Here is a 6,605-nt window from a genome sequence, read left to right as displayed (position 1 = left end):
ATGAGAAGACAAGACACGTCAGACAAGCGTGTTCTAAACGTGTGTCTCATCAGGTCTGGATCCGGCCCGCGGGAACACGTCAGACAAGCGTGTTCTAAACGTGTGTCTCATCAGGTCTGGATCCGGCCCGCGGGAACACGTCAGACAAGCGTGTTCTAAACGTGTGTCTCATCAGGTCTGGATCCGGCCCGCGGGAACATGTCAGACAAGCGTGTTCTAAACGTGTGTCTCATCAGGTCTGGATCCGGCCCGCGGGAACATGTCAGACAAGCGTGTTCTAAACGTGTGTCTCATCAGGTCTGGATCCGGCCCGCGGGAACACGTCAGACAAGCGTGTTCTAAACGTGTGTCTCATCAGGTCTGGATCCGGCCCGCGGGAACACGTCAGACAAGCGTGTTCTAAACGTGTGTCTCATCAGGTCTGGATCCGGCCCGCGGGAACACGTCAGACAAGCGCCAGACCTGATGAGTCACACGTTTAGAACACGCTTGTCTGACGTGTTCCCGCGGGCCGGATCCAGACCTGATGAGACACACGTTTAGAACACGCTTGTATGACGTGTTCCCGCGGGCGGATCCAGACCTGATGAGACACACGTTTAGAACACGCTTGTCTGACGTGTTCCCGCGGGCCGGATCCAGACCTGATGAGACACACGTTTAGAACACGCTTGTATGACGTGTTCCCGCGGGCGGATCCAGACCTGATGAGACACACGTTTAGAACACGCTTGTCTGACGTGTTCCCGCGGGCCGGATCCAGACCTGATGAGTCACACGTTTAGAACACGCTTGTATGACGTGTTCCCGCGGCCGGATCCAGACCTGATGAGACACACGTTTAGAACACGCTTGTCTGACGTGTTCCCGCGGGCCGGATCCAGACCTGATGAGACACACGTTTAGAACACGCTTGTATGACGTGTTCCCGCGGGCGGATCCAGACCTGATGAGACACACGTTTAGAACACGCTTGTCTGACGTGTTCCCGCGGGCCGGATCCAGACCTGATGAGACACACGTTTAGAACACGCTTGTCTGACGTGTTCCCGCGGGCCGGATCCAGACCTGATGAGACACACGTTTAGAACACGCTTGTCTGACGTGTTCCCGTGGGCGGATCCAGACCTGATGAGACACACGTTTAGAACACACTTGTCTGACGTGTTCCCGCGGGCCGGATCCAGACCTGATGAGACACACGTTTAGAACACGCTTGTATGACGTGTTCCCGCGGGCGGATCCAGACCTGATGAGTCACACGTTTAGAACACGCTTGTCTGACGTGTTCCCGCGGGCCGGATCCAGACCTGATGAGACACACGTTTAGAACACGCTTGTCTGACGTGTTCCCGCGGGCCGGATCCAGACCTGATGAGACACACGTTTAGAACACGCTTGTCTGACATGTTCCCGCAGGTGGATCCAGACCTGATGAGACACACGTTTAGAACACGCTTGTCTGACGTGTTCCCGCGGGTGGATCCAGACCTGATGAGACACACGTTTAGAACACGCTTGTCTGACGTGTTCCCGCAGGCCGGATCCAGACCTGATGAGACACACGTTTAGAACACGCTTGTCTGACGTGTTCCCGCGGGCCGGATCCAGACCTGATGAGACACACGTTTAGAACACGCTTGTCTGACGTGTTCCCGCGGGCCGGATCCAGACCTGATGAGACACACGTTTAGAACACGCTTGTCTGACATGTTCCCGCGGGCGGATCCAGACCTGATGAGTCACACGTTTAGAACACGCTTGTCTGACGTGTTCCCGCGGGCCGGATCCAGACCTGATGAGACACACGTTTAGAACACGCTTGTCTGACGTGTTCCCGCGGGCCGGATCCAGACCTGATGAGACACACGTTTAGAACACGCTTGTCTGACGTGTTCCCGCGGGCCGGATCCAGACCTGATGAGACACACGTTTAGAACACGCTTGTCTGACGTCTTCCCGCGGGCCGGATCCAGACCTGATGAGACACACGTTTAGAACACGCTTGTCTGACGTGTTCCCGCGGGCGGATCCAGACCTGATGAGACACACGTTTAGAACACGCTTGTCTGACGTGTTCCCGCGGGCGGATCCAGACCTGATGAGACACACGTTTAGAACACGCTTGTCTGACGTGTTCCCGCGGGCCCGATCCAGACCTGATGAGTCACACGTTTAGAACACGCTTGTCTGACGTGTTCCCGCGGGCGGATCCAGACCTGATGAGACACACGTTTAGAACACGCTTGTATGACGTGTTCCCGCGGGCCGGATCCAGACCTGATGAGTCACACGTTTAGAACACGCTTGTATGACGTGTTCCCGCGGGCCGGATCCAGACCTGATGAGTCACACGTTTAGAACACGCTTGTATGACGTGTTCCCGCGGGCCGGATCCAGACCTGATGAGTCACACGTTTAGAACACGCTTGTCTGACGTGTTCCCGCGGGCCGGATCCAGACCTGATGAGACACACGTTTAGAACACGCTTGTCTGACGTGTTCCCGCGGGCCCGATCCAGACCTGATGAGTCACACGTTTAGAACACGCTTGTCTGACGTGTTCCCGCGGGCGGATCCAGACCTGATGAGACACACGTTTAGAACACGCTTGTATGACGTGTTCCCGCGGGCCGGATCCAGACCTGATGAGTCACACGTTTAGAACACGCTTGTATGACGTGTTCCCGCGGGCCGGATCCAGACCTGATGAGTCACACGTTTAGAACACGCTTGTATGACGTGTTCCCGCGGGCCGGATCCAGACCTGATGAGTCACACGTTTAGAACACGCTTGTCTGACGTGTTCCCGCGGGCCGGATCCAGACCTGATGAGTCACACGTTTAGAACACGCTTGTATGACGTGTTCCCGCGGGCCGGATCCAGACCTGATGAGACACACGTTTAGAACACGCTTGTCTGACGTGTTCCCGCGGGCGGATCCAGACCTGATGAGTCACACGTTTAGAACACGCTTGTATGACGTGTTCCCGCGGGCGGATCCAGACCTGATGAGACACACGTTTAGAACACGCTTGTCTGACGTGTTCCCGCGGGCGGATCCAGACCTGATGAGTCACACGTTTAGAACACGCTTGTATGACGTGTTCCCGCGGGCCGGATCCAGACCTGATGAGTCACACGTTTAGAACACGCTTGTCTGACGTGTTCCCGCGGGCCGGATCCAGACCTGATGAGACACACGTTTAGAACACGCTTGTCTGACGTGTTCCCGCGGGCCGGATCCAGACCTGATGAGTCACACGTTTAGAACACGCTTGTCTGACGTGTTCCCGCGGGCGGATCCAGACCTGATGAGACACACGTTTAGAACACGCTTGTCTGACGTGTTCCCGCGGGCCGGATCCAGACCTGATGAGACACACGTTTAGAACACGCTTGTCTGACGTGTTCCCGCGGGCCGGATCCAGACCTGATGAGTCACACGTTTAGAACACGCTTGTCTGACGTGTTCCCGCGGGCGGATCCAGACCTGATGAGACACACGTTTAGAACACGCTTGTCTGACGTGTTCCCGCGGGCCGGATCCAGACCTGATGAGTCACACGTTTAGAACACGCTTGTCTGACGTGTTCCCGCGGGCCGGATCCAGACCTGATGAGTCACACATTTAGAACACGCTTGTATGACGTGTTCCCGCGGGCCGGATCCAGACCTGATGAGACACACGTTTAGAACACGCTTGTCTGACGTGTTCCCGCGGGCCGGATCCAGACCTAAAGAGTCACACGTTTAGAACTTGCTTGTCTGACGTGTTCCCGCGGGCCGGATCCAGACCTGATGAGACACACGTTTAGAACACGCTTGTCTGACGTGTTCCCGCGGGCCGGATCCAGACCTGATGAGTCACACGTTTAGAACACGCTTGTCTGACGTGTTCCCGCGGGCGGATCCAGACCTGATGAGACACACGTTTAGAACACGCTTGTCTGACGTGTTCCCGCGGGCCGGATCCAGACCTGATGAGTCACACGTTTAGAACACGCTTGTATGACGTGTTCCCGCGGGCCGGATCCAGACCTGATGAGACACACGTTTAGAACACGCTTGTCTGACGTGTTCCCGCGGGCCGGATCCAGACCTGATGAGACACACGTTTAGAACACGCTTGTCTGACGTGTTCCCGCGGGCCGGATCCAGACCTGATGAGTCACACATTTAGAACACGCTTGTATGACGTGTTCCCGCGGGCCGGATCCAGACCTGATGAGACACACATTTAGAACACGCTTGTCTGACGTGTTCCCGCGGGCCGGATCCAGACCTGATGAGACACACGTTTAGAACACGCTTGTCTGACGTGTTCCCGCGGGCCGGATCCAGACCTGATGAGTCACACGTTTAGAACACGCTTGTATGACGTGTTCCCGCGGGCCGGATCCAGACCTGATGAGACACACGTTTAGAACACGCTTGTCTGACGTGTTCCCGCGGGCCGGATCCAGACCTGATGAGACACACGTTTAGAACACGCTTGTCTGACGTGTTCCCGCGGGCCGGATCCAGACCTGATGAGACACACGTTTAGAACACGCTTGTCTGATGTGTTCCCGCGGGCCGGATCCAGACCTGATGAGACACACGTTTAGAACACGCTTGTCTGACGTGTTCCCGCGGGCCGGATCCAGACCTGATGAGTCACACGTTTATGAAACACGCCTCTGCAAGCCGTTTATTTACTCAGAAAGCCAAAGCAAATTGATTCTGTGGCAGTGATAATTGTGTGTGGTGTTTGTGGGCGCTGGAGAACTGGAGAACTAAAGCACACGCCACCTTTACTGAGCGCTGTGAGAGAAACACATGCTATGTCCTCTGGGAGATGTCGTATTCATGTTTTTACTCTGTAAAGATGTCGTGTATTTGGGTTTCATTAACCCTAACCCATTAAAGGAATGTGCTGAGAACAGATCAACGGCGGCTGATGAGGCAGTAATTAATCCAGTGGCAGTGGCTGGAATATCCGCTAATTTGCCGGGATCAAGTGATGTCACTGATCCGTATCAGCTTGGCTAATTCATGATGGCTGTTTTGGTGTTGGGTGACTTTGACCCGCTGGACTCCATCCAAAACATATCCATTTCTCTTGTTAGGACAATCTCACACATACGCTTGGGTTGTAAGTGTTTTAAAACAAACATTAATAGACAGTGTTGCAGCTGGGCTGAGGAATATTGAGTATTTGATGTCCATTATTGTGGCAGAATATCTGATCACAATTAGCATTCACTGATTACGATCCTCAATGAGCTGCGAGGACGGATGAGAATATCACAGACTGTCTCTCTAACTCATAAACTGAAGCTGGTGCCTTACAGATTACAGACAAAAATAACCCTTTCCCAAAACGAGAGAGAGAGAGAGAGAGAGAGAGAGAGAGAGAGAGAGAGAGAGAGAGAGATCTCTATAATGACATGCACAAGTGTTCAAAACATTTAGTGTACTTAGTGTATTTACACACACACACACACACACACAATTTGTCTTTTATCCAACTAATTGAAGAACTAATTGACAGATTATTAAAATGATCTTTAGTTGTGTGCCTGAACATGTCTCCCTGAATGTGAAACTGCTTTGTGCCGTTAATGATTATTTACATGTAAAGCTTCAGTTATGCTTGCTGTCATATTGAAAGTGTTTTATGTTCCTGGTGTCTCAATCCTGTGTCTGCAGATCAGATATCGTGGAGATCTGTGTGTTTATGTGCTTCTTCTAAACCATTTCTAGGATCAGAAAGTTATTTCCTTTACATTCATTTTTACTTCATTAATTTAAACTTTTGTTTTCTAAATGTGAGAATCATTCAGTGCAGTTTGTTTCCTCTCAGTTGTATTAAAGTTTCTGACAGAGGCACATTTTGTGGTTCCTCAAGCAGAATGTGAACAACAAACTGATGTGTTCGATGTCACATGACAGCAGCAGATAGAGACACACAATAGCTCATATAATGAACCGTTAGGCTCCATAACATCGAGCTTAACCTTCTGTGGTGAAGCATTCACAGCCTGCCAGCAGTCATCAATATTTAACAGCTGTTGTTCTTCTGAAAGTCTTTATAGGCTAATGTGGGTTCCTCGTTTGCACGCAAGGGCTTGGCCTCACGCCAGAGCTGTCAGACACACTGCAGACTGACAGAAGAGGATCGCGTGACAGCAGCTCTCGCTCGCCCAGCGCCTCTCTCTCTCTGTGTGTGTGTGTTTCCTGTGCTGGTTGGTCAGAGAGGTTAGGGGTGGGGCTCATGAGGGGGCGGGGCTCGTGAGGGGGCGGGGCTCAGCGTGTGTCAGTCTGTTCACTCGAGCTGCTCCACTGAACCATTCAGGGGCAGAGAAGAAGCCAGAGAAATAACTCTGAGCAAAGACAGTTTAACTCGCTGAAGCGTCTGATCCCAATCGCTTTGACTCTGTCAAACTACTGTGAGAGTTTGTAAATGTTAAATGGACTGCATTTATATAGCGCTTTCACAGACCCAATGGCCACCAAAGCGCTTTACACATTGCCTCACATTCACCCATTCACACACCGACGCCATCCAGCTCGTCGGGAGCAGCTGGGGTTAGGTGTGTGTGTGTGTGTGTGTGTGTGT

General features: G+C 52.7%; 1 long non-coding RNA gene across 1 annotated transcript in view; it reads right to left on the bottom strand.

Annotated features, from left to right (window-relative positions):
* The window catches only part of LOC306992976, a 5,129-nt gene extending 5,080 nt beyond the window's left edge, over positions 1-49 (bottom strand). Inside the window, exon 1 of the long non-coding RNA XR_013796377.1 lies at positions 1-49. This exon is cut by the window's left edge and continues 6 nt beyond it. This is a non-coding gene — a long non-coding RNA (uncharacterized lncRNA).
* Between the last annotated feature and the right edge of the window lie 6,556 nt (positions 50-6,605).

The sequence above is a fragment of the Phoxinus phoxinus genome (genome assembly GCF_949152265.1).
Source record: "Phoxinus phoxinus genome assembly, chromosome: 24".
NCBI lineage: Eukaryota > Metazoa > Chordata > Actinopteri > Cypriniformes > Leuciscidae > Phoxinus > Phoxinus phoxinus.
Note: the sequence above shows the minus strand (reverse complement) of the source record. Positions and strands in the feature narration are given on the sequence as shown.